General features: G+C 38.7%; 1 protein-coding gene across 2 annotated transcripts in view; it reads left to right on the forward strand.

Annotated features, from left to right (window-relative positions):
* Nucleotides 1-27,538, forward strand: part of chrm3a (cholinergic receptor, muscarinic 3a) — an 87,459-nt gene that overhangs the window by 531 nt on the left and 59,390 nt on the right. The window contains exon 2 of one of the 2 annotated variants that reach the window (XM_017308760.1): nt 250-600. The gene's annotated coding sequence lies outside the window, so the exon portion shown is untranslated. Of the gene's footprint in view, nt 1-210; nt 601-27,538 lie in introns of those variants that run through there. The other variant, XM_008429242.2, reaches the window with a different exon arrangement.

Raw genomic sequence — 27,538 nt, forward strand, 5'->3', positions numbered from 1 at the left:
TATATATATTGCATAGTTTTATTATTATCACACACACTCCGTGTTGTCTTGTGCGTAATCAATTGTTTGAAATGACGCCATTTGTTTTATTTTCTCCAAACCGCAGTCAAGATATGTGACCTCAATTAAAAACTCTCTTCATTGTAGTTTTCGTTTCCTTTTTTTTTTTTTTTTTTTTTTAAGCGCTAAAACAAAACAAGGAAGACGGTGCTCGTCTGGCTGAATGCGTTTTTCCGTTCGCCTCCCCAGAGCCATTGCCCATGAATGAAGCCGAACTGTTTTTATTCGACTGGTGTGCCACCTGTCGGTGCGTCACAGCTCCCCCTGGCCAATCCTGACGCAGTGACTCTCCCGTGCGCCCTTGGAGATCCCACTGTGCTCCTCTCCTCTCATCCCCGCCTAAGCCACGGGCTCGGCAAGCGTGGAAGGTGGAGAACCTGGCCAGCGAGATGCCGTTAGCGCTTCGTGTGTGACCGGACGGTACTGGAATTCCGGCGAAGCCACCGGAGCCATAAACACGGACTGAGGAGTTTGAATGGATTGTCATGTTATCTTCTGCTTCTGCTGAATGCGACCGCTGACTTTAATGACTGATGTGAGGTAAGTAAGGAAAGTTTATAATTACTGCGTGAAAGTGATTCGTTTTGACGTGTGGTACGGAACCGATTCCAGAAGCTGCGTAAATGTGCCAAATCTTCCTCGACGCACTTAAAACTTGCTGAGAGGTGTCTCATTCTCTGATTTACTTATTTATTTTTTTGTATTAGTTTTAAGTGAACGAGCTTCGCGCAGGTTATCTAAACCAAACTCGATGTAATCCGCTTTTATTCGACTGCAAGTTTGGCAAACAAGTGCTGCTGCTGCTGCTGCTGATTCCCCCCGGTGCATCCATCCCTGCCCATCCCTCAGCGCTCTGTTGCTTCTCCCGAAATACGACGTGGAGAGTAGTATTTTGTGAAGTTAATTGGAAACACTAAAAAAAAGAAGATAAATGCGTTACTCTTCTGAATAAATAAAAGTGAAATTTATCATTTTTAGGGGGGCAAAGTATTAAAAGTTGCGTAGTCTCTCTCTCTCTCTCTCTCTCTCTCTCTCTCTCTCTCTCTCTCTCTCTCTCTGCTTAGCTTCGGACCGTGCCGAAAATGAATGGTCTCCTTACATGGCAAGTGTATGGCTTTCATGTATTAGTCTTATTGCTTATTTATGAAGGCCGTAGATGGCAATGTGAAGGAATGTGACCGGGGGGTACTTTGACATTGTGCTGCACAACGAGCGAGAGCAGAGCGAATGGCATCTGTGCCATGGTACAAATATTTTCCTTCTGGCCAGCAGTTATTCATCACAACAGAAGCCAGAGTGCTAGTTTGACATTTCCAGTAGTTGTGCATAAATCACAAAGCATTGCAGGGTGACTGTGAACCTCTGTGGTGCTGAGTTGAATTCTGTTGCATACGTATAAACGCAAACAATTAAGGTGCATTTCTTTCCAGAAGTCAACAAATCCTTGCTTACAGAGCTGTGAAATGAAATTTGTGCCTTGGTGAAGGTAAGGTAAGGTCTGTTAAGGTGTAAACTTGGGGGGGATATTACAACTTTACCTGCATTTTCTGGTGAGAAAAATAGCAGAGGAGTCCTCCACCTAAAAAAAAAAAGAAAAAAAAAAGAGACATGTGAAGGAGAAAACACAATAGAGCTTTCAAGGAGTGATGTATTGTTTGAGCTGTGGTCAATAATATATATTTTTTAGGCTTTCTTCTTTTGATAGATAGTTTTGTTGTGCTTGAAGGGGAGCCGAAGCCATTGTATTGATCACGGTGATGACTTTCGCAAATGGGCTGTGGGTGGAGGGCAGGACACTGAGAGCGCCGACCCTTGTGACAGAGGTCTGGATGGCTCAGTGCAGGATGAGAATGTTGTTTGCTTTCAGTCTCTGCTGTGTGTGTTGTTCTACGTGGGTGCTGCCTCACCAGACTGCTCCGGTGCGTTGGTTTTCACAGACTGTGGATGTAAAAACTACATATTTTTGGATGTAGTCTGTTTTGTGGGATAAAAAAATGGGATTCAGATGGATTTGTAGAGTGAATTTTAGGCTGGCTGTTGTTTTCTGCTTTTTAACTTGTGCTCGTTGTTTGCAGCTGTGGCTCTTCAATAGACAAAATGTGTTAACGTGTCTCACTGTTCCAGCAAGATTGTCATCTTTTTGATATTTGAAAAGCAAAACCAAAAGTGTGAGGCAATTTATTTTAAACGCCAAGCTTCACTTCAGATGGTAAACTGAATAAAAAAATATATATGTAAAGAAGATCGCATTCATTTCTTTTAGACTTTATCAGCTTTTGTCATGTTACAACCATAAAATTCAACACCCCACAAATTAAGCACAACACATTTAAAGGCTTCCTTCGAGGAAACGTTGCCTTACTGAAAAATTAAGTAACAAACAGCATACCAAGCTCAAATCAGAATGGATTTCAGCTTGTTGATTAACACATCTGCAGAATCAAAGCAGTGTCTTGGAGGCAAACTTTCCTCCAGCCTTGGAGTCGCAAGCTGAAATATTCTGCCCACCTTAAGATTTTTATCTGGAATAAAAGGCTGCCTTAGATAACCAGATGCTGGCTACTTAATGCTCAGTAGCAGTGTGTAGTGTGAGTGCTGTAGTATTCAGTATTGCGCAGTAGTCTTACAAATACTTCAAAATGTGTTCTAAAAACTACCAGTGTCAAGAGTTTGCTGGTATTTAAGGAAAGCTAAACATTTTTTTTTTCCAAATCTGTATAAAAATAAACATCTGATATGAATCGTGTTCACTTGTTCAGTTCCCTTTACTTTGATACCTCTTAATAAAATCCAGAATATCCTATCACAATCAGAAGGTGCCTATTTAGAAACAAAGTCCAACCATGTGCGATAGAATCTCAGTATAAATCCAGCTGTTCTGTGAGAGAAAGTAAGTGAACGAGTCTGTTCAGAAGTTTAAAGCAGTGTGTTAAGGTCAATACATATTAGGAAAAGATCTTTTATCTTTTATTTAAGGTGACAAGAACAAGAACAAAGTTCAAACAGGCCATGCTTCACAAGAACTCAAGCTAGGTACTCTTGAGTAGTCCTCACAGGTCACTCCTATGGCAAATGGTGTGTATAATATTTGTTCTGTTTGATGGAGAGTCCAGGAGAAGCTGCAAGAACTTCAAAAGCAGTGCTGCAAGTACAGAGTGATATTATTTTGGCAGAGAAGAGAGACTTCTCTGTTCTTGCAGAATTTGTCCAGGTATTACGGTTATAAAATAATATTCAAAGCTTTGAACATCTCACAAAACACTGTCCAATCAGTCATGAGGGAAAGAGAGTATTGTACTACAATCCATGGTCGTCCAGCTGCACTCACAGGCGTAGGTTATTATTGGAAAAAACCCCAACAGTCTCAAAGTTTGCCATTAGCCAATTAGAGGCCATGGCAAATGTGGCTACTATAACAGTTTGAATGTACCATCTCCACGGTGAAACATGGTGGCAGCAAGTTCAATCTCAGGGCATTTTTTAATTTAGTGACAGGTCAACTAGTCAGCATTGATGGCATTTAATCGGCACGACCAGACCCTTTGTCCACCGCCAGCAGGGCAAAGCGGGTGAAGTGTCCTGCTCAAGGACACAACAACAAACTGACTGAGATGAGCATTTTGAACTGGCAACCCACCGGTTACATGAAGGACCCCTGCCTCTCTTGAGCCACTGGGAATCTGAGGCAAGACTTGGAAATTAATGCTCACAGATACTCAGAATGCAATTTGACTTAGCTTTAGCTGTTTTGAAAAGAAGGACGGGAAAAAAAAAAGCACAAAACAAAACAAAAAAAAATCTATCTATATGTTCAAAGCTGTAGAGACATGTTTGCAACATGTTAATTCGCAAAGTACTTCCAGTAGGCATGCTACACTTTTACCTAGAATTCCACTAAAACCAATGGAAACATTAGAAATCAGGAGGTTTGATTACTTTTACAAAGCTGCGCAGCAACACTGTCATTAGGCTGTATGCTCTCTGGCACCAGCAGCCTGCTTCAAGAGCATGCAGCAGGAGACAGTGATGGGTATTTTACAGGAGTCAGCTGGCCAAACAGAAAGGCTAACTCCCCCATTGGGTTTCATTAGAGCTCGTCTTGATGTTAAAGCTCGTTTAATCCACTTTCACAGCCATGCAGAAGACAACAAAGCAAAGCGCAGTGTCTATCTTTAGACGGCACACGGGCTCAAACTTTTCCATCTTCAGCTCAATTATTAAAACAACTGCATAAAAAAATATCCCAGCAGCTGGCCTTTAAATGTCTCAGCTGGGGAGGCTTTTGTTTTTTATTTATTTGTATTTTTTTTGTTTTGTTGGTTATCTCCAACAGAGCTGACAGAATAAGGTGTATTTTGTTGTGTTTTTTTTTTTTTTTTTTTAGCTTTGGATAGAAGGCTGTCAATCACAGTCCGCTCAATTAAGTTTCCCATAAACAGCTGTGTTTATGCAGCCTCCTTCTCCCGTCTCCTGTTGTTCCTGTGCTGAGCAGACGTGCTGCCGGAGGGTGTGATTACAGTAAAGCCTTATGAGGTGAGTGCTTTGCCTCCATGTCTTTGTCTCCACTTTCTGGGCAGCTACTGTTGTCCCACATTCATGGCGCCTGCTTTGCCTCAGAGACGCAGTACTGGGAAGACAGAATCAGACTTGAGCTTGACATTTTAGATGTCTTAGACAGAAGAAAGGCTGCATATTTAATGTGGCTGGTGATGAAGAGGTTTGGGCACGGTTTTACAGGCTCCGAACGCAAATAATATCTTGACAGAAGATGATGTTTTTCTTTTATTTATTTTTTTCCCCATGCTTTTATTGTTTTATTACTGGCGAATATTGTGCCTTGAGGATGCAATTCAGTCTTTCATCGCTAACACGAGATGCATTCTAAAGTGACATTTATCACTCCCTGACCTTTGCAGATCGTCTTAACTTCAGCCACATATTGGGAGCAATAAGGTAGCAACTTTGCAGCTGTTAATAACGCAGGTGGTTTGTGTTTACCTCCGGAATTTGTGCACGTCGAGCAAACAAAAATTTACACACAGATTAAGACAATGCGAGTCGGTTACAGTTCAAGTGTCGCGCACTGAGCAGGAAATGAAGAAATGAAGAGGCAGACAACGGAGCTTTGTGTACAGTATATCTCAGCATGCATGTTTGAATTTGTCCACTGTGGCCATAAATGTTTCCTTAACAAACAGACCACATTTCAGAAGCAGGTAGCACTATTTACATTTAGTTTGATTATGTATACAAAGTCTTTGTTCACTCCACTGCAATCCTTGCTTGGACTGATGTTTTCCCCCTTTTTTTAGGCTCCTCCAGGGTTGTCAGTCTTGGCCCGTGTTTATTCCCTTTCTTCCCTTTGAGTCTGTAGTTAGTCTTTTTTTTTGCTTTTGCTAACCCCCCCTCCGTTATATGCCACTGGTTTTCTCACACTGCCTCACTCTCTGCTGCTCCCTCGATGAAAGCAAACTCGTTTATGCCCCATGAATGACTGCTAACGGTGTGTTGCTCTCTGTCTGTTCTCAGAACATAAATTGATAACAAGTTGCCTGTCATTGTTTCCAGTGGAGGTTCATTGGGACAAAGAAAGATCGATTAAAAAAAACAAAAGTTAGCAGGTGTGCACTAAAAATACTGAGCTTAGCATACTAAAGTTCAAATTGTGCTGAAGTTTGGGCCGAGCCATCACGGCCATTTCATGAGAAATGTTTTGTTATGAAATGTAAATTCTGGTATGGTTGTCTCACCGTAGCTCTGAAGAGTATTAGGGTTCTGTGCAAACAGACTTTTTTTTTTTTTTTTGTCTGACGTGGGAAATATTTAGTAAAGTCTGTGGTGGAACTATCACTTCTGTCTTTTATAAAAGAGAAGGCGGATGTAGTTTTAGATGTTGTGATTGAATGTGTGATTGGTTTGACTTTCAAATTTCTCTGCAAACCTTGAAAACTTGCAAACAACACAATTAAAGAGCAGGGACTGAGAGTGTGGGTGAGGGGCTGCTGGGGAAGAAGGTAAACTCTAAAGAACAGAAAATAGAATAATAAATGTGAAGTAAATCCTAACTGAATGTTTTGCATTTGACATCTACTCTTCCATCATATATTTCCCTGATCATGAGCCCTAAATAACCTCTGACATGGATGAGAAGATTACAGAGACTTTAGAGGCAGCAGGTCGAGGTGTGGGTTGTGAACGGGCTGAAAAGGTGTAGAAATTACTAGGAGAAGTAGTAGCCTGTGACCAAGATGTTTGTATCTTAAATAGACCTCCTGTCCATATTGAAACAAGATGTTTATATTGTGTGGAGTGTGAGGCAGATCATGTATGAAGGAGCAGCAGCACATTTCCAGCTGAGTGTCTGACCCAAGGAAGTAGTCGCTTCTAAATGCCTGATTGCAGGATTTCATTCACCCAAATTTTGAAAGCTCCTTTCTTTCATTCAGTTCTATCAAAAATTATTGCTCAGTGAGTGCCATGGTATGTTTTTGACACATACTTGACATCTAAAGTAAGGGAAAGAATAACACATTAACCATCCATGACTGCTCTGTGTGGCTTGTATTAAACTTTTGGCTGGCTTAGTTGATTGTGTTTTTGTCAGTATGGAAAATGGAAGACATGTAAACAATGTAAAAACGATAGGTCAAAAAGACTTGATTTTTGTCAGTTAACACGGGAAGACAAAGTTTGGTCCATGAGAGAATTTTAATCCATCGACAGCATAGATGAATGACAATGATTAGCAAGATGCTGTTACTACATCTTAGTGACACAAATATGCATTGATTTTGAGGAAAACAATTCACACAAGTCATTGTTCCCAAAGCCATCACTGGAAAATGGTAAAGGGCCTTGAGGAAACTGTGACTCTGTGGGGTGTCTTGTCTCTTGGCTATTTGGACTTTATTGTGTTTACAGTAGGAAAGGTCAGTGCAAATCAATGGAGTGGTACTGAGTGATCACTGTTACTCAAAATGATCTGCCTCAACACTTTTACCCGTATGCTGTGAATCCCAAAATATCATCAATAAATTCATTAGATCACTCGAATGCAGACACTGAATAACTTTCAATCCTTCTGTAATATTTTGAACTCTGTTTAAAAAAAAAACCTCCAATCACTATGATCAAAAATGTTGATTTCGACATCCATTGGAACCATAAGGCTATCTTTCCATTGTCAGCATGAGATGATTGCAGATGAACCCAACTAATGTCAAAACAAGAGTCTGATCTAAAGCAAAATTGAAAGTGTTTGAAGTCAAATTTCTCCAGCATAAAACAAGATTACATCCTGCTATATCATTAGGTTTCTGTCAAAACAAATTTTTCTGCAGTTATCACCGCGTAAGGCTTTATGGGGTTCTGCCATGAAACGTTTTCAACATTAGATGGGAAAAATATCTGCTGCACCCTTTTTACCTCCATTTGTTTGTTTCTGTCAAACTCCCACTCGCTTTTGTAATACAGTTCATCAGGCACGTTTCAACCAAGGCGAATTGCACGGCGGGCGCTGGGCATGAAAGCATAGCCTTACGAAATCACATTTTAAGTTGTTGCAGAGACAGGTGTGTGGTGGAAATCTAACAAATGATTTTATCATTTCATCTGTCTTTGTTTCATACGCCTTTTATGCTTGTAATGCAGTGGAGAAAAGAAAGATGATGACGTGGGTAATAACCGAAGCACCTCGGCACGTCAGAAAATGCTGCATTTCATTATGCAATGGCAAAAAAAAAAAAATCATTTTCAGAAGCAAAAGTATATTTAATGTGAGCCAAAACCGATCCATAGAATTATAGAAGTAAACCTAAAATGGATTGAAAGTAGCAATATCCACATTGAAAACAATATCTTGAGGTGTTTTGTAAATGGTCATAATCACACCAAGCATATCTTTAGACAGCTCTTTGTTGGTGTTGCTGCAACCCCCGACAAGAGATGTTTAAAAGTATTTTTATTTCCAAGTCCATGTCAGGTCTCGAGTCTGACGGGCAAAACCAAGTCGAGCCTCAAGTTTCTAATGACTCCAATCACCTGTAACCTTGTGTTTGCTTTGGGTTAGTTATTAAGACCTACTGTTTGTCCTTAGAACTAAAATATTACCTGGCGATTGTATAACTGTCTCTCAAGATGGTCATATTTGTCAAGTTATTTTTAATATTTAACTCACCACTCCACAAAAGCTGGTAAAAGGCTGTCTTATGCTGATTTAAAAATGTTTCGCCACAAAGCTTTTGTATTTTGGTCACCCAAATGTTGCTTCAACATGAACAAATAACCAAAACAAATACAGTGTTTCTTTAAATATGAACACATGCAGGCTGTTTATATGCAGCACTAAGTGCGTGATGCAACAGTCCGTCGCAGAGCCTTAAATAGTGACACCAAACCAAAAGAGACGATTCCCAGCTACCGCTAAAGTTTTATGGAGGTACAGGGGAGAAAGAAAGGTGGACTGAACCACAACATTATGTCAGCACACACATTTTTCGACAGCCAAAAGGTACGTAGCTTGCTCTGCACTTAACTGACGTACTCACCTGAAACAAAGTCAAGCTGAATTGTCACTGGCAGGAGAGAAAACTCAGCAAAATGTCCAAATCCAGCTGCCTGCAGCATTCAACCACTTCAAAACTGTGGACATCATTTGAGATGTAAAAATACACTCTGGTCTCTCTGACCAAAGCAGATAGATGTGTTTTTATGGTCTATTCAAGTATATCGCATACGCTGGATTGTCTAACTCAAAAGTGATATCAGCCTTTTTTTTTTATCCATTAGTGTCTGCACAGTCCTATTTAAATTTTTGGCAATAAAACTGTCGAGGAAGAACATCAGAGCTCCTAAAACAAACACGGCTCTAAAAATTAAACTCACTCATCATTGCATAATCTCCTCTGTAAACCAGTTAGTTCAGTAGAAGATTTATGCTTCTAATCAGGATGCAGTGTCGTCACTTAATGGTACTTAAATGATTTTATATTTATTTGTGCTCTCTTTGTCAGGCAGTGAGAGCTTAACAGCAAAAGTAATTCAGTCTTGCTGTCAGTTTTTATAGATTATAAAAGTGGTCAATTTGAGTTGATCATGATAAATCACAAATTATATCCTGATAATCCTTTTTCCCTCTTTGCTATGCAAATGCAAATCCTTATTTTGACATCTTGTTTTTTTCTGTTTTATTTTGTGTATGTCTAACATAAGTACTGATCCAGACATCCCCAATTGAAAGAACCTCTAACTTGTCAAAAAAACAAAAAAAAAAAAAACGAAGCCAATAATACATCTAAACATTACATAACAGAAGAACAAAACAGTGACAGGAAACAACATCTCAAAATAGTGGGATGTGTCTGTACTGCATTCTTGTGTATTATTAAACGTTTCATTTTCTCTAAATATAACTTTGTTTCCCGCTGAATGTATCTTTTCCAAAGTCTCATTTTTGTTACTGTGTCTCACATGCCAATCCAAACATAACCCAGTATTTCCTAAAGCTGCCTGTACAAAGGCCAACTTGTTGACAAGTCGAATACATCCGTCTAATCTCGTGGTCACGCTTGCTTTACGCAGTGAAAGACAATTTGTTTTTATCCGACACCTGTTATGCCATTAAACAAAGTGAGCGATCTGATTCTGAAGAACTAATTGAAAACTCCTTGAGGAGCAGTATGTAGCACAACAGAGACTGAATGCTCTAATGACGTGATCGTAATTGTGGATCGAGAACAAGGACGCTCACAGAGCTCCCTCACAATGCTATGCAGTTTTCGAAGGATGAGCAGGAACATTTTTAGAGGGATTTGAACTTGCTGATAGGAGCCTCTGCCAACTCCTTTCAGCTATGCGGAGCAGTTGCCAGCTGCACTTAATAAGGTCTTAGAAGATTTGGCTGTGATTCTTTTTGCAGAAATTCAATGTAGTACATGGACAAAACTGTGTTCTGTGGTTTAAAGTCCTACTCTGCAGCATTTCATTCAAGTTTGGTTTGTTTTTCTTTTTATGACTTAATATGTGTCTAACATGAATGTAGGGTATTTACCTCAACTGTCATGATGACACTGCCCCATTGCCTTACGTGTAAGCTTTTTGAGGGTGGCAGGTAAGGGGTTAATAGCAACTTTTACTGCCTTGTGACGTAAATATTTAGCTGGAAATCACACACATTAGTGCTTATGTGCCTTTTAGGAAAAGCATCTGTTCTAACTTGTCCCTGAACGGCAAAATTAACCACTACACCAGATGTTTCACTCATGCTTTGGGGATCGATTATTGGTCTTTAATGTTGCAGTTAACATGTAAACTTCATATAAACTGTTTTTTTTATTGTAGCCATTCGCCTGATGAATTCATCTCAGGTTGGGTTGTTCTGCTCCCATGCTTGATGAGGTTTGAAGGTTGCCTTTTGTGTAGCTTAGTGCTTGTCGCAGCAGTATCAGCTTCCAACCAGGCAACAAAGTTGGAGCGGTGCAAACTGAAAAAAAAAAGCCACTTTGCTGCTTAATGTTTCTCAATGAAGCAGGCGGGAGCAAGGCAATTTGTGGCGTTCAGAGCGACTGGTTCAGCATCTGCCTTTAACTATTCGTCTTTGTTTGACATTTTAAAAAAGGAGCAGGGAGTTTTGGAACTTATGCCAGACTTGGGCAAGATTTTAGAGCAAACCCCTCTGGCTAAACTATGGGGAATAAAAATTAATCTAAGCCAGCTAGAGCCTCAGCCTTCAGGCAACATGACATTTACATGAGTCTGAAGCATCCCAAGGGAGTGGAAATAATTTTGTTCCACTTTTTTTTGTTTTGTCAAGCTGTGCCTAAAGAGGTGTTTGGGTCAATATTTTGTTATCTTGAGCGGCACGGTTGGTTACTCGTATTGGATGAGCTGAAAACGGAGAGCAAAATTAGACAAAAGGGACACAGATGTGGACGATGCTCCTTCGGGGGTTTTAAAGTGTCTTTTTTGGAACTGCAACAAGAAAAACATCTGATCGCAATCTGGAGGAGAAAGAGATGCTGCCTTGGTTTGTTAACCTAAATGAAAAAAATCAAAACAAACAGTATTGCTTGTTGCCTTAATCATTTGAACCTTATCTTGGTGTTTCTTCTGTACATTCTGTATGTTTAGCGATTCCTTCCGGCACTTAACTAAGGACTCGATCAGATATTGATAATAATCAGCTATATTATTATAACATTGGTATATTCTAATAGGTATGCATTTGAACTTAGACTTCAGTGTCTTTTATTGGATTTTTAAGTAACGGACCAAAACAAAGTAGCACAATTGTGAAGAGCAATGAAAATAATGCATGTTTTTCAAAAATGTACTCAAAAATAAATTGTATGTAGCAACAGTACCTCCCTTGACTTTCTATCAAGCTCTCGCATAAAGGCCATCTTTATATATTGCATACTTAATATTTGCCATGTCAACTGGTTTTGACACCTCAGCTGTGAATCTCCTTCAGAGTTAGCATGAGCCTCCTGGCTTCTTCTCTGAATAATGTCGTCCTTGCCAGATCTGTCGATTTAGGAGTCTAGGTTGGTTTGCAGTTGTATCATGCTGTTTTTATTTACAGATCCTGGTTTGAATGGTGTCCTATCAGTTGTCAAAAGCTGCTGCTTTAGGTTGAACTTCTTTCTTTGTCTTTTTTTTATTGCTGTATCACATAAAATCTTAATGACAAACGTAAAAGTTTGTGGTTGTAATTTGAGAAAATTTGACAAAGCTTAGTAGACTTGAATGCTTTCACAAGGCCCTGCAGGTTTCAAAAATATTCTTTCTTATTTTTAAATGATTTAACTAGACCAGTGACAGAATAATGGCAGAAATGTCAATGAAGGAAATTAACACCATGTTCAATGGTGTCAGAAAAAGTGACAGCCCAAATGAAAGTTTATTCACTTTCACTTCAGGCTCTTATGACTTGTAAATAAAAAAGGTCAGTTTTTGAAGGCTTTTTATGTTTTTTTTTCCCTCTAACATAAATAAATATATCCAGGTTGGTCTCAGAGTTATGAAGCTGTTATTGACTGAACCTGAGGATGTTTTTCAGGAGGAATAATGGAGAAATACTCTCGGGGAGAGATGGGCTAACCAACAACACAGCTACATTGTGGCTAATTTGCCTCACACTCTACATGCCAGCTTGACAACAAGCTGCCACGGAGAAAACGAGTCTTCTTAACCACAGCGACAAAAAGGCAGTCACAGTGCAGCGTAATTAGCGACTCTTAAACCTTTAATTAGGAAAAGAGGAATTAAATAATTGCATTCAGACCCACTGTTTTGATTCAGTCTCTGGAGTCACATTCCCTTCGCTTACTAAGTGACTGCCAGATTGACGCACCTGCTATTTTCGAACCTCTCAAGTTTTTTTGTGCAAACCTTTAACACATCTCCGAGGATTACCTCCTCTTAACCGAGAGATAAGACTGAAGATCATTGCAGGAATTTGAGTAACTTGGCACAATATGAAAGCTTTGTTGGAGAATTACAATGACATGAGTCGGTGAGCTACTTTTTAGAACCAGTCCTCATTTGTCTGTTTGTCCAAACTTAATTAAAAACTATCTCCAAGAATGTTACTGAAAGGTCGTCCATGAATACATGAGCTACAGTGGTGTCTTTGGGATAAGCTGCAGTCCAGAAGCAGGAGAGAGAGAGAGGAGGAGGAGGTAGAATGGATAGAAATGCCTGGCATTTTTCCGCACACAGGTTTTTGGCATGGCTAATGTTAGACAGACTGTTTATTGGCTTGATACCCTCTGTGTTTCAATGAAATGTAATCATAACCCGAGCGAGGCTTATTAATTGCACATACAGGCACCACAAAGAGGTCACTGGGCCTTATTATTTATTAATATTTAACCAACTAAAACTGTGATGTAAACATAAAAATACAATGGTAAAATCTGCCTGGTTTGTTTCTTTAGATTCCTGGCATGAAAGTGTGGATCTGTCCAAATGAAAACGGCAAAAATGAGAGATGTAGGACTTGATGGACTTTTGCTGTTCTGTTGTGGCAGAACTGGCAAGAGGCTAAAGATAGCAAGGTGCCATCTTAGTTGGTAGTTTGGGGATTCTGCGGCTTCAAATAAACCTGCTCACTGTGAAGGAGTGTATTTGGATTTGGATCTGTGTTTGTGTCGATGGGGAGGCACAAAGCAGATTTGTTAACATTGCTTGCCATTAATTTGTGTCAGCACCACTGCTCCATTAAACTTTCAGACCTTTTTATGATCTTTGAATTATTTTATCATTATTCCGGTGATTGATTTTATACATTTCTGGAGTGGGCACAAATTTTCATATGAAATTTGTTTTGCATTTTATTTCAAAGCTGGGATTAAGAAGATGTATTCAACAGGGGGGGTGGGGGGATGTCACAAACAAAATTGAGGCAGCCACAAACAGATATGTTCTGGGAATCTTATTAAGTCGTGTGTGGCTGTGGTTAAATCTAGCTTCAACGTGCTTTTTGATGATTTTACATCTGTTTGCATTTATATCTCTCCTTGTTATTGCTGTTTATCTCTCTGTATTCGTTGTGAGGCTCTTTCTCAGCGTCTACGAAGCATTTAAATCAATTTTAAAGCTGACCTATTGTGTAATATTCTCCTTTTGCACGTTTTTGTACTTCCATTTGGATCTCTACTACCTCTAGAAACAGTCTAAGTGTCCCTAGGCACTTAGACTGTTTGTAATGTTAGCTAAAAAATGACTAGCTATTATCAATACATCACCTTAAGCTTACTAAGTAGCCTGTAGGCTACTGATGTTGTTGTCTATGTTCAGCTACGTACATTCATTTTGGCCCCATAAAAGTCGATTCCCCCTCTCCCCCTCTCACACGCCTCATTCAATCAGACAGCCATTTGTAATCCATAGTGGGGCCCAGAAAATGTTTGGAAACCACTGGGGGGGCGCAGGAGAAAAACTTTGGGAACCACTGGTCTAAGCACTTTTTTGGCAACAAGTAAATATTTTGTTGGTGTATGGAAAACTAATGGTTTCAAAAATCTCCTGATTATTAATTCAATCTACCAAACCTCACCAACCCGTGCCGTCAGTGGAAACAAGGCGCATGTCTTAGGTAGTGAGTTTGAGTCTTGGGTTGGGGTCTTCTGGATGGGGTTTGCCTTCTCTTCCTGTGTATATTTGAGTCCTTTCACGGTGCTCCGGCTTTGTCCGTGTGAAAACAACTATTGTTGTCTAAGTTGCCCTTAGGCTTTAGGGCAACCTTGCAAGGAACACCGACTACAGTCAGTGGATGGTGCAATGGCCAAACTTGTTTTAAACACATTTTGTAGACAAACAAATGACATCAAACACAACAGATCAGTTTTTTTGTTTAGGCCTTCATACCCACTGATTTTTTATTTTTATTTTTTTTATTATTGTAAACGACACACTAAAACCGTATATTTGTTGACATGTATCTTGGTTGGATAAAACTACTTACACTTCACAATAAAACTGCTAAATTTCTTTTGGTAAACCCCTTTTTAATCCTCTGAAATTTCTCCTTGCCACCTTTTTGTGTTCTCTCCTTGTTGTCCAGGCCTTTCTCACTGCTCTGTTTCAGCCAGATTAGCCCAGTAAAGCTCTTTAATGTAATCTTGTTACATTTCATTTTTTACCAGAGTTCATAATTGACCGCCTAATATTTCTGATGCCTCTTTTATTACAGCAGTCAGATCTCATTTAATCCTCAGCTCGGTGAGAACCACCAGGGGTGAGGAGTGACCTTGTGACCTACCTCTGTTTGCTATTTGAACACCGAGAATCAGGATTCAATGTGATATAACAAGTTGACAACAACCAACTACTCTTTTGAGAACAGCAGTGTGTGAGTCATTTCCCTGGTTCAGTAATTACCTCTTTTATTGTGTCTTGGGTTTGGCAGCAGGTTTAAGCAAAACACTTTACTCTCCATATATCATAATCAGGATGTGGCAGAGGTTATTTATACTGTTCTCAATCCACTGTTTGGACTTCTTAATGCGGTGGTTAGTTCTCAAAAACTATCTTACGCTAATGTCGAGAAGCGTAATCACATTAGTGCCAGGTCCGTGTGTTTTAATTGCCAGTGGCTCGGTGGAGTTAGGGCTCAGACCATTTGGCTGTTGCTACGAAATACTTCAGCAGTGACCAGAAACATTAACAAGGCAAGCAGACGAAGGAGAGGAGGAGACTGCAGACGGTTTAAATTCTTCAGCTTGTAATCGTCTGATTCAGTCTTTGGTGTTTAGGCCAGTGTTTAATTTTCCCTTTGCTGAATGTGTCTGAAAGCAGCTGAGGAGGGAAATGAGACATCTGTCAAAAGGCTTAAGGGTGGTTAATTCCAAATACAGGTACAGCTCCATGAATTAGAAGTATTAAACAATAACTAGGAAATTTCATTCTGAAAGTAAAACTCATTTGTCATGACATTTATTGGACACTGACTGAAGTGATTTTTTTCTTCCATTTGTCAGCTGTTTTCTTCTTGATTGAGTGGGCTTTGAAATGAAATTTCAGTTTTATTTTTGCTGGTCTTATTAAATATATTATTTTTCTAAAAAAAAACATCACTTAATTTCAGGTTTTCATTAGATATAAGCCTGAAAATATGTGAAATATGCCACATCGCCTTGTGGGTCATAACACTGAGAGTGTGACATTTTAAACTGGATTAGCGAAATAATCTTTCTTATCGGTCTTATTTACACAATATTTCGACAATATTCTACGTTAATGAGAAGGTTTTAAATCAAGAAAGATGATTCTTACCGATTTTTCAAATGAATTGGGTTTCAATTTGTTACAACTTTACAACTTTATGTGTTTCAGTGTTTTGAGAACATCATGCAATTTAACTTCCCTGTAAAACAGGACCAGCCTGTGGGAGTGCTGGAGCAACACAGAGTCATCCTAATTTTTTCAACCGTATGTTTGCTGACCGTAATAAAACTACAATAGCTTTATAAAAGAACCTAAACAAACAAAGCTGTTGACCGTGTGTTTTGCAGACTGGGAGCTTTCCAGAATCACTTTTGCTTCTTTGTGAAATGCTTCGAACAGCCAAGGACAAAATAAAATGAAAGAATGTTGTTCAGTTTTTGTCCAGGGGAGGCATTATTTCTCTGGAGCATTTGTCCCTGTTATGTTTAAAACTTAACTGCTGCCAAAAAGAGCACATTGTTTACAATATTTTTTACACCATTCCAGCTGCAATAACTCCTCGCCTTGAAGAAAAAAGCTACTTTTTAAGTCACTGCAGATATTCTGTTTAGTTTCCTCAACACAATACAGTGGACTTGGCATCTGGCTAGAATGAAAACAAAAAGTTAATTATTTCACATTTTTCCTGAGCGTCAATATATGGGCGACTGTGGCTCTGTGGGTAGAGTAGTCTTGTAATCGGAAGGTTGCAGGTTCGATTCCAGCTTCCTCCTGCCACATGTCGATGTGCCCCTGGGCAAGGCACCCAACCCCAAGTTGCCTACCGAGCTGCGTATCAGTGTATAAATGCGTGACCGTTTGCGAGTGCGAATGGGTGAATGTGGCTCTAGTGTAAAGCGCTTTGAGTGGTCAAAATGATCGGATAAAGCGCTATATAAGTTCAGTCCTTTTACCAATTACCATGCATTAAATAGATAGGTAACATGGTTATTTTATTTATTCTTTTTACACTCTTATTCATATTACATTTTACATCATGTCTGAGGTAAAACTATTTTAATCCATGATTTTTACCCTTTCTGACAAATAAAGAAATCACTCATATATTAAGATTTGCTAGATTGCTTCATCCACAAAAGAAAACTCAGTTTTGTTTTGTTTTTTTAATTCAGCAGCACACACGCTCAGATTTCCTTTCACTTCTAATTTGTCTTTCTGGCAGGCCGCACATTGATTAGCTCCCTGCTCAGCCCCTCTTAGGCCCTCATTGCCATTAACAGGGCCTCGTCGTGATTATCTGGGCCATTTTCACATTCGCTGCAATCACTCAGTGGAAGTGACGGGACGTGGCTCAACCTTACACAGCACTTGTCTAAACACTGAGGTCATTCAATCTTTGCTTATGTTTCATCCATCAGTAAGACACATGCTGCTTGCTGTGCATTCAGATGGGCCTCAAGACTGGCTGCAAAAACAATACCGTGCAATTGCTGTAAGGTTGAAAAAAATGCAATTATGAATTATTTTTAAAATTATAGTGTGTAGCAATACATTAGCTCCACCAGCAGGTGCATGATGTTCTAAAGATGAGATGCAATGAAACGAAGCTTTAGCCATTTCTTTTTGAATACCTTAAATCATTTTATTGTTATTTTTAGCAGAGTGACATTTTTGCAAACCACAAACTCAAATGAATATGTGATCAGTGTAGAACCATCCGGTTTTGATGCTTGTCTATTTCTATGCATTTAAAATACTCTCATTTTGGGTTTCCATGAAAGAAAAAAAATGCTGAATATTTTTTTTCTTTTAGAAAGTGCTTGCACGAGCCTTAATAGGGACCAACTGTTTGCCAGTTTCAAATAATTTGCATTTTGCAGTCGGAAACTGTAGTTCAGTGACCCAAGCAGTCTAAACCCGTCTCCTCATATGTGATTCCAATAATTCATAAGGGGGATGGGGAGGGGGAGACTACTTCAATTGGCTGAGAAAATGATAAATATTCACAGCTGGGAGTAACTCATCTCGTCAAGGCATTCACTCAGAAAAGAGATCAAAATAAATAAAATAAGGCAACGCATAGAACGAAGTTTACAGAAATTATATAAACTTACGAGGAAGCTCACACTGTGAGAAAATTGCTCAGCGGTTAAAACAGTCTAGCAAACCAAAACCACAGTTGTTTATGAAATACACTCAGATTATGCCATTAAAGTGCAGGACATCGATTAAACATCTATCTACTGGAGACTGTTTGTTGTCAGAGGATGTGAACTTTCAGAAGTAAATGGTACAATTAGCTCCAGGAGATGTGAGCAGTAGTGGTGTAAAAGCAAAACAGTCACCAACTTAATATTTGATCTCAGATGAAACTCATAACATAAAGGCACGACAGTTGGGGAAAAAAAAAAAAAAAAAAAGACTTCGCTGTGAACTGTGCTTCTGCTCTGCTGAAAATAAATGCAGGAGTGGGACTTTATGTTAATCGGCATGCCTTTGAGTTGTTTAATTTTTTTTTCTCTCCCTTTTGGTGTTGAATTTGAAGTCACTACAAATAAAACCTTTAAATAGTTAATTCTAATGTTTGATTAAATGTCAAACTGTGTGTTTTTGTAAAGAAAAACTTGAGGAAAAGTGAAATAAAAAAAATTAAAAAAACAACAGAATAGGAATTGCTTACCAAAACACAAGACATTCATAAATCTTAAACTTGGCTAAGACAGAAGCCATGTTTAAGGAGTCGAAGAAAAGCTATTACTATCATGATTATTATTTTGTGGACTGTAACTCTACAGTGAAAAGCATATAGCATCACCTGTGATTGGCGGTACCCACAATAAACTTTTTTGTAAACCTTGTGATTACAAAACATGCCCACTGATGCAGTTTGTGATAGATCGCTGTTGTGATGGTCTTCAGAGGGAGCTGATAGTCTCTTTGTCTACCTAGCAACAGAGCTGGATGAGTTCTGATTGGTGGCCTGGCTTCCACCCAGTAAAAGATAAATCCCAACACTTAGAAAATAATGTCATAAATATAGTTTTGATACAAATGCAACATTTACATTTACATTATCATCAGTTTGATAGAAAAACATTCTTTCTTTTTTCTACCCAAAATGTAGCTACACGACTGATGTCTTCACTAATGCTTTTACAACTTAGTGTTAGCCAGCCTGAAAGCACTCTATTCACACAAAAAGGCAACCTAGGACCTAATTTTTATTCTTTCTTGAGAATAAGAGTCTTTAACAAAACGCATACATTTTCAAATTTGAGGGATAACTGTAATAGAACAGCAATAAATTGCTTTTATTTCATTGCCTCAACTGTGTCTGGCAACAAAAATACTATCCTATTTTTAATGTTGGGGGGATGTTGTTAGATTCCAATTCACTAGTGGCACCAAGCTGTTTTTAAGTAAATATTTATAGTTAAAAAAGATCCTATCATCTTTAATAACTTTTATGTATAATAAGGACTGTCACATGCCTTTTGATTAGTGTCAGAAAGGGGTTTGAAACATAAGAGGAGCAGATGATTTGTGAACTTCAGCAGCAGTGTCCTTTGAATAAACCACAAAAAAAAAGACTTTCATCTGTGAATCTGTTATGCTCGGCTGGATTTTGTGTTTTAGGGAATTCGTTGACACAGGAGAATAACGGGTTTGTTGTCTTGTACAGGTGGAAAAGCTGTTGTATTATTTGTTTGCATGAAGTTCTGAACTACAGACGATTTCCTCTATCAGACATAAGCACTTCCACATCAGCCACATCACGAGTAAAGGCTCCCCGTCTCTTAATGGAATATGCATGTACACCACGCTCTGCAATTGTGCAATTTTCTCCATATTAATCCCTCGCTGGAGAATTATTTTTGACATGCTCACTCAAAATTTTATGAAGGTCTTTTCAGCATCAAACATCCCAAGGACTGTGCAGGCCTTTTTTTTTTTTTTTTTTTTTTTTTTTACAGTTTTACTTGATCTTGTACCTACAAACGCATAGCAAGGTTGAACTGCAGCAGTGGCTCAAGTGGACCTGCCTTATTGAGAGGAAAATGGAAAATTCTTTTGGCCTCAAGCTCAGGGTTCCATACATCTCATTTATAATGAATAATTAGGAGGAGTTTTCAGGTTCTCAGACTTGTCAGAGGATGAATCTAACCAGAATTTTTTTTTGAAATCCTGTGGTTTTGCTGCTTTTACTTTTTTTTTCCACTTGGGTGTTTGAATATTCTTTAATGAACTAAGAAATGCCTGGTTTGGAGCTGGATATGTGTATAAATCCATTTTGCTCCATCGCCGACTCGCTGTTTGCTTACACTAGGCGTAATGAATCATTAATTCACCGCTGTCACTTTGCAGCCCACAGTCGCTATGAGCAGAATTACCACTCGATTCAGCAGAGAGGGGAGGCATCGCAGATATGGAGGATCTCAAACCTTTTTGGATTTTGTTTCGGTCCGTACTGGAAACCAGGGATTTGTTTATGAGCTGAATTGATGGAGCTGTTACACCAGCAGCTCTGGCTGCTGCGAGTTGTTTGGATCGTGCTTCACACTTTCGTAATCCTATTGTCTTTTATTATTCTGCAACCTTCAGCTCATTTTGTTTTCTTTTTTGTTGTATAGGTACTTTTTAGATCAAGTATTCATTTAAACTGCATTTCAGTACTTTAATAAATTACTTTTTTAGCTGTGGTGCGTAGAAGAAGAGGGAATTCTGATTAAATGAAAGTATATTTGCATAGAAAATAAAAGAACATGATGATGGTACGGTTGAAGTACTGTAGCTGAGAGCAATGTATAGTTGCTAAATGTTGAGTGTTTTGAAGTTATATTTGTAATTCAGTTACATATTCAAAAGCAGCCAGTTGGTAATTTACATAAAGTACTTTAGAATCGAGGAAACAACTTCAAGTCTCAAGTAATTCTGTTAACTTCTTATTTAAACCCAGCTAAAAACCATGATGCAGACATTTACGTGTAGCTTTCTGTATTTTCATGAAGAAAGTATCCTGCACAAACTTGAAGTGAAATACATTTCTGCTTGAAAGACACTCCTTGTAATCCTGTTAAACACCAAACGAATGCTTCCAGCTCGCTGCTAATGGTTTAAAAAAATATTGTGTTTTGAATACCCTCGTGCTATCCTCTCCTTAGTTTAGGGTTATGCATTTAATATTGCTTTCATTGTTTGACATGTTTTTAAAACTGAGCAAGTTTCTGTAGATGATTTTAAAAGAAAACAGTCAGCAGACTGTGTGAATGAAATGAACACATTTGTTCTTAAAGCTGCAATACGTAACTTATAAAAAGTAACTTTTATAAAAAGTTAGATATGACAGACATGAGACAGATAATCTGCTCCTCTGCCTTCTCCCTGTGGTCCTGTTGCCATCTGCAGTAATGCATCATGAATGGTCAGAAACAACCAATCAGAGCCTGGAGAGCTGTCAAACATGCTTGTGTAGGAGCTGCTCACACCCTCTACCGCACTGCATGTATAAGCTCAAGATTGCTGGTAAGCTGCATCGGTGCTAATTGCAGAGATGCAATCCAAGGCTATAGAGAAACTGTTTATCCTCCGTCATCAATGGCTATGCTTACCACCGCTGTGACGCAGCAGAGGACAGTTTGAGCATGATTGACAGTACTAAGGCCTCCTCCTGGCTCTGAGTGGCTCAGTGATGTAAAAGAGAAGGTAAAGAAAAACAGAATATCGAGTTGCAAGTTTATTCCCATGTATGCACATTTACTCCTAACCTTTAATTGTTTTGTGTTATAGTAAAAAAGAAATGCATTAGGTTCTGCTGTTTAATGTGTTCATGCACCTCTTGGTTTCTCTGCACTCTTTGAAAAAAAAAAATTATAATAAAAATGTAATTTATTTTCATGTTCTGTCTGCCACCTGCCAGTCACAGCAGATCAAGGGGGAAATTTGTTTGCTTACAATCTTTGAGCCACCTAATAGTTTTGTCTCCTGAAATATTCACTGTGAACGTGCAATGAATAATATTTTTTGTACTTGCATGCTTATTAGTAACTCCTTTGAGCCAGTATATCACTTCTATTTTATTTATTTATTTATTTTTTTTTTGATTGTATCTGTGTCTCTCCTGAAGCTCTGGCATTATTGAAGTTGTGTTCAAAGTGTTTCTGATCAATTTTTTTATCTGATCAAGTTGTTTTTCTGTTCTCACTTTGACTCCTCTGTCTGTTGTGGCTTACTTTCTCAATATACTCCGCCAGTGGGGAGTCCTTGGTTTGCCTTTAAGTGTTTAGATCCTACTGTTTGCGACATATCAAAAGGTCAAACTGCACAAATAACTTGGCAAAAACCAAACAAATCGCCCAGAATGTTGTTCCCATGGTAATACTAGCAAACGTATTATTCTTTTCTAAGCAGATTCTTAAAAATGACTAACATTTTAGGATAATTTATACTCTTCCCTTATAAAAGTTCCCCACACGTCTCGTCAATGTATGTTTTTGTTGCGACATCCAGTAGTATTCTCTGATTATGGGATATGTTTAAAAATTGCCATTTTTATTTATTTATTTTTTTTTTTTTTTGGGGGGAAGATTTTGTCGATGTCACAAAATCTTTTAGGGACTGCAAAATAAAGGCTAGAAGTTGCTTTTTCTTGATGAATGACCTTTTTTTATGTGAAGACTGAGAATACTTCTGAGTTGGCACGGGAACTCTGACAGTGCAGCTGGATTCCTCTCCGTATGGATAACTCTTTTTGCGCCTTTCGGGACACAGCGATAAAGCCCTGTTTCTCCTAGCTAAATGGAAATGGAATGAGGTGCTGTGTTTGGGAGTCAGTGTTCTCCCATTTCTGATGACCAATGGTAGGAGAGAGATGAAAGACCCCAATGTAAAAAGCCTTACTTCTGCTTCTTTCCTCCCTTCTTCCTCTCCTCTCCTCCTTTCTGCCTCCTCACCTAGCCGCCGTTCATCTTTTGAGTGTCATCAAAGAGCGCAGGTGAGGTAGGGAGGGGGTCTCCCAGTACAGTTTATGTCACAGTAAATAAATGCAGCCTCGTCTACCGTCCTTTTCTCCAGTCTCTGTACATTTCTCTAATTCACCTTTTCTTTCCACTGGGATACTTTACCAAGGGAACCAGCAGAATAACAACAAAGACAGGCTTGGCTGAGGGGAGCTTATAAAAAGGGCTTTATTGTTGCTGAACTATTTTAGGTTTCGTTGTTATTGTGACGATGAAACCTTGAGTTACAGCTGGACTAAATAAGCTTAGGGATATTTATTAATGTGCAGCTAGGATGGAGGTGATTTAATTAGCAAGATGTCCTCAAATATCAGTTTGGCTTAATAAGAAGAAAATGAATGTCATACTTATTTTTACACCAGTACTGCGTTGCACTTCAGAATCCCATATGAAAACATGAATGATGTAAAGTCTGTAAAGCTATTAAAATTGTGGAAAATTATGGAATTACAAATTGGTGTCAATTACAGCAAGTCATCCGGATTTTGAGGCAGCAAACAGACACATACTATTATACTATTGTATTACCAGCACTATGTTTGACTGTCACTGTGATGTTCTTCTTCTGGATTTCCTAGTCAGATGTCAGTGGACATATGCCTTGAAAAAGGTTACAAATTAGTTTTCTCAGTCCACAGAATATTCTCCTAAATGTATTGGTGATCATCAAGATGTTTTCTGGCTAATGTGGGATGGTCAGCAGTGCGAAAACACAAAATCTTACCAAGTATTTTCGGTCTAGTTTCTAGTGCTGGTATCTTAGTACACTTGAGATAAGACAAAAATAACTTGGAAGTAATCTTCTAGCAAGATATAGGAGCTTGTTTTAAGTGAAAAAGTACTAGTTCAGTTTTCAATTTTCCCATGTCAAACTCCCAATGGAGCGAGTACTTTTTCCATCAATTTTAATGACTTATTTACTTACAAACAAGCTCCTACATCTTGTTGAAACGTTACTTGTAAGTTGGTTTTGTCTTATTTCAAGAGCACTAAGATATTTTCACTATAAACTAGACCAAAACTACTTTGTAAGATTTTGTGTTTTTGCAGTTTTCATTGTTAGATCATGAACACTGAACTTCTTTGGTCCCACCGAGGTCCACAGTGTTGTGGGTTTAGTTTTGGGCTCTTGTCTGGATGACTCTGCGTTGCTTTTGTAGATATTTGGGTGGAATGTTCAAAATCTTTCACGTTTTCACATTTGTGGATTGTACCCCTCACTGTACCAAAATGCACTGGTTGTACAGGTCAGGCAGTGGTCAGTCTTGCACGTAGCTATTGGATTTGACCTAAGCTTTCCAAAGATTATTGTTAATCACATCTCATTGTCCACCATCCATCCATCCATCCATCCTGTTCACACCTCAGTGCCTCACACATCTTCGTCTGCAGTCAGTTCACACTCAGATCGTCTCTAATTGAGTTTTGGACAGCCAGCCAAGCCTCAAACGCTCTGTGAGAGATAAAAGAAATTTTGCATTACAACATCAAAGTGGTGCCTTCCCCCTCACACACATCCTCACACCATTTCTCTTCCACACTCACCAAAACATGATGAGATCAAATGAACATCTGAGGTCAGTGGAGCTCTGAAGGGTTAATGATCTGGAGACGATGATCTGATTTTTTATTTATTTTTTATGTTTATTCACCCCGTGGGCTCATAACTACCCTCGACATGCGACTTCTGCCCCTCTGAGTGTAAACTCATGCAATTTACCCAACAACCTGTGTATTTGAAACACTTGCATGAGTGTGTTTGACATGGATTTGACTTGTCTTAACACAGAAGAGCCAATATTTCACACCGCTTGTTTAATAACATTAGGCTTCAGCAGCAGGCTTCACTTTTAAAATGTGTTGCATCCTGTCAGGTTTTTGTGTAATTAAATCTCCCCTTAATTACACAAACATCAAAAACTCAATTTCATTTTAAAATGTTGTGTGTTTTCTCAGTGCAACACATGGATTTATTTAAGAATATCCAGTCAAGTGTGTATTTGTGGCGCCGCTGTTTTCTGTTTGGCTGCATTTACAGACTCTGCTGCAGCTTTACGAGGAGCTTCACATCAGTCATAACCCGGCGATCTATTGACGCAGCTAAATTAAGTTGGGGATTTATACGCTGGGAGTAGCGTTTATTTATTTTATTTAAATGGTCGTGAGTCATTTACATCTCAAAAGCCTCTCGTCTCACATTCCATTATGTTTAAAAGTTTCATGAACTCAGCAAGTCTTCCGGGCCGTTCGGGAGCCGTTTATCGCATTCTTAACCATTACTCGTCTCGCTGCCACCAGGGCTGACCCCGATGCAGTAAAAACTCAAACTAATTTGTGGAACTGCGCTGTTTCTCATCAAAGATGAAATCAGGGAGAGCGTGCAGATTGTAAATCATTTTTCTTGCGCCCCTAATGAAATATTTTAGGTCCTTGTGTTTCTTCCATTTGATTTCATCCTTAATTTTTTTATGTCCTTTGCTTAGCATTACAGTAATTCGGTGCAACAGTGTGAAATATTTGTATATTACAAATCAAATAGACTGATGTAAACTTTTTGAGATATCCATGTTTATTTTATTTTATTTTTTTACTGTGTAGAAAAGAAAATCTATATAAAGTCTATCTAAAAATCACATTTGTTAAATTTAGATGTTAGTCTTTCTTCCTGATTAGACAATCTAATAAATATTTTCTTCTTTGGATGAGCTCATTTATTTTTCATGCCCTTTCAGGGTCATGAAAGGGAGTTTTAGGGAGTGAGGTCTGTCTGAACTATCATCAGGTAAGACGTAAGGTTTAACTGGAACAGATACCCAGTCCAGACGCCCGCACTCCCTTTTATATTTGTCATAATCATCAGTCGATCTAAAGTTCATGCTTTTGAAGTATCAAGTTTTTGTCAAGTCTTAATCCCCGTGGAAATGTTGGATAAGATTTAAACATAATTGCTGATGTATTTAACAACATAGGGAGGCTGGCTGTTGTCATCTTTTAAAATTGACAGAGATATTGTCTCCATGTGGAATTAGATGCCTTTCAATAATTGCTAAGCTGAAAGTGGTTTGCTTTTAGCAAAGGTTCAAGGCCTGGCTGTTGTGTTGTCTTGTCCTTTTCCCTGGAAATATTGCACAAGAATACTCAGCAACTGACAGTGGCAGATTATTTTCACCCTTTGTGAGTTTTGTGAATATTTTTTTATGGCAGTCAAAGACACTGTTCAATTATTCGTCTCACCTCTTGCTCTTGAAGTAATTCCAACACAAGAACAGACTCAGTTTTAACCATTCTGACTTTAAAAGATCCTTTATCTCCCTTTAAGCCTTGGAAAATTAAGCCCCATAGTTCATCCAATCTGTCCTTGATTTCATGCTGTCTGCTCTCCGACTCTGTCTTGTTTTCATCTGCACCCTTAAAGCCTCATGAGCTTTATCGGGGCTGCTTCGCTTCCATCTGTTTCCCAATCAATTTGATCTCATTTCCTGCCAATTGGTCCACCTCCATGGGTTAAGGCTCATTTAATAGGAAGCGTTGCATGTTGAGATCATCAGCTGTAGTTATGGTGATGAGATCACCAACCTCTTTAGCGTTGGAGAAGCTTGTCTGGGTTTCAGTGTTGGAGGTAATTTGGATGGAGATATTTTTGAAATGTGTGCTTGCATTAAAGAAATGGTGGGCTTTAGCAGATGGCTCATCTAATAGATCAATTTAACAAAGAAGGAAGTTAATGAAGAAAAACGGAGTCTGCAGGTAGGTCCTTTGTTAAAAGTTTTTTTTTCTTTTTTTTTTATCCATGTTTTTTCATTCACATTAATTCTGGAGAAACCATCGAAAGACACTGCACCAAATTAAATGTACAGTGACTCTTGCATCATTATGCAGCTCTGCTAAAAGATCAAATACTTGACACCACGGTAAATCTTGTTTACTATACAGCATATTGTTACGTTTATTATTGGAGAAAAGTAATCCATAACCGGATGCTGCCAGTTGTTTTGACAAAATGTCACAAAATTAAACAAATTCATATGGAAATGTCAAAATTTGCACAGAAACAAAGATAAAACCCCAGATAATCTATTTATACATTTAGACAGCAAAAAAAACTTGTTGTTGGCTTCTTAGCAGCCTCCCTGATGAGTATAGACTCAAAGTTAAATCTAAATCAAAAAGTATTTACATAAAATGCTAGATTAACGGCCTATATTAATGCTTTAGCACATGAATTGTACACGAGGTTCGTCACATCATACATGTAAACACTTGTGAAATGATTTATGAAGTTTCTTTTTTTTTTTTTCAGTCACAAAAACCCGGCCTCTCCGCAGGGGCGTGTGCGCTTTTGACAGCCGTCGTAAAACAGGCGAACCTCCCAGTCTTTCGAATATTCCTCCTTATTGCTTTATTGCCACTCTCTTAAATGCTGTAAAATTTTATCAGCACCTCACATTTATTTAAAACTACCCCAAGCACGGCGCCTTCCTGTTTTCTTTAAAGAGCAATCCGATACACGCGTAATATTTGTCGTCCACATTCCCCATGCTGTCAGAGCTTCTGTCCTTGATTCAAGTCCGACTCTGAAGAGCAGCAAGGCAGAGGGGTTTACAGAACAATCCTCTGCGTCCTCTGCTGGAGTGACAGCCAAACATATTCTTTGCTCTCATGAATTTTAACGTGTGCTTTGATTCACAAAGTGGAGTGCTGAACAGGAGAAGTCGGAGCAGGTCTGCCAGTCGGCCAGCTGCACACATTATTAACCTCTCCCAATTTATATAAGCTGGAAGAGAAGCTGTGGA

Source organism: Poecilia reticulata, linkage group LG15 (genome assembly GCF_000633615.1).
Source record: "Poecilia reticulata strain Guanapo linkage group LG15, Guppy_female_1.0+MT, whole genome shotgun sequence".
NCBI classification, from domain to species: Eukaryota; Metazoa; Chordata; class Actinopteri; order Cyprinodontiformes; family Poeciliidae; genus Poecilia; species Poecilia reticulata.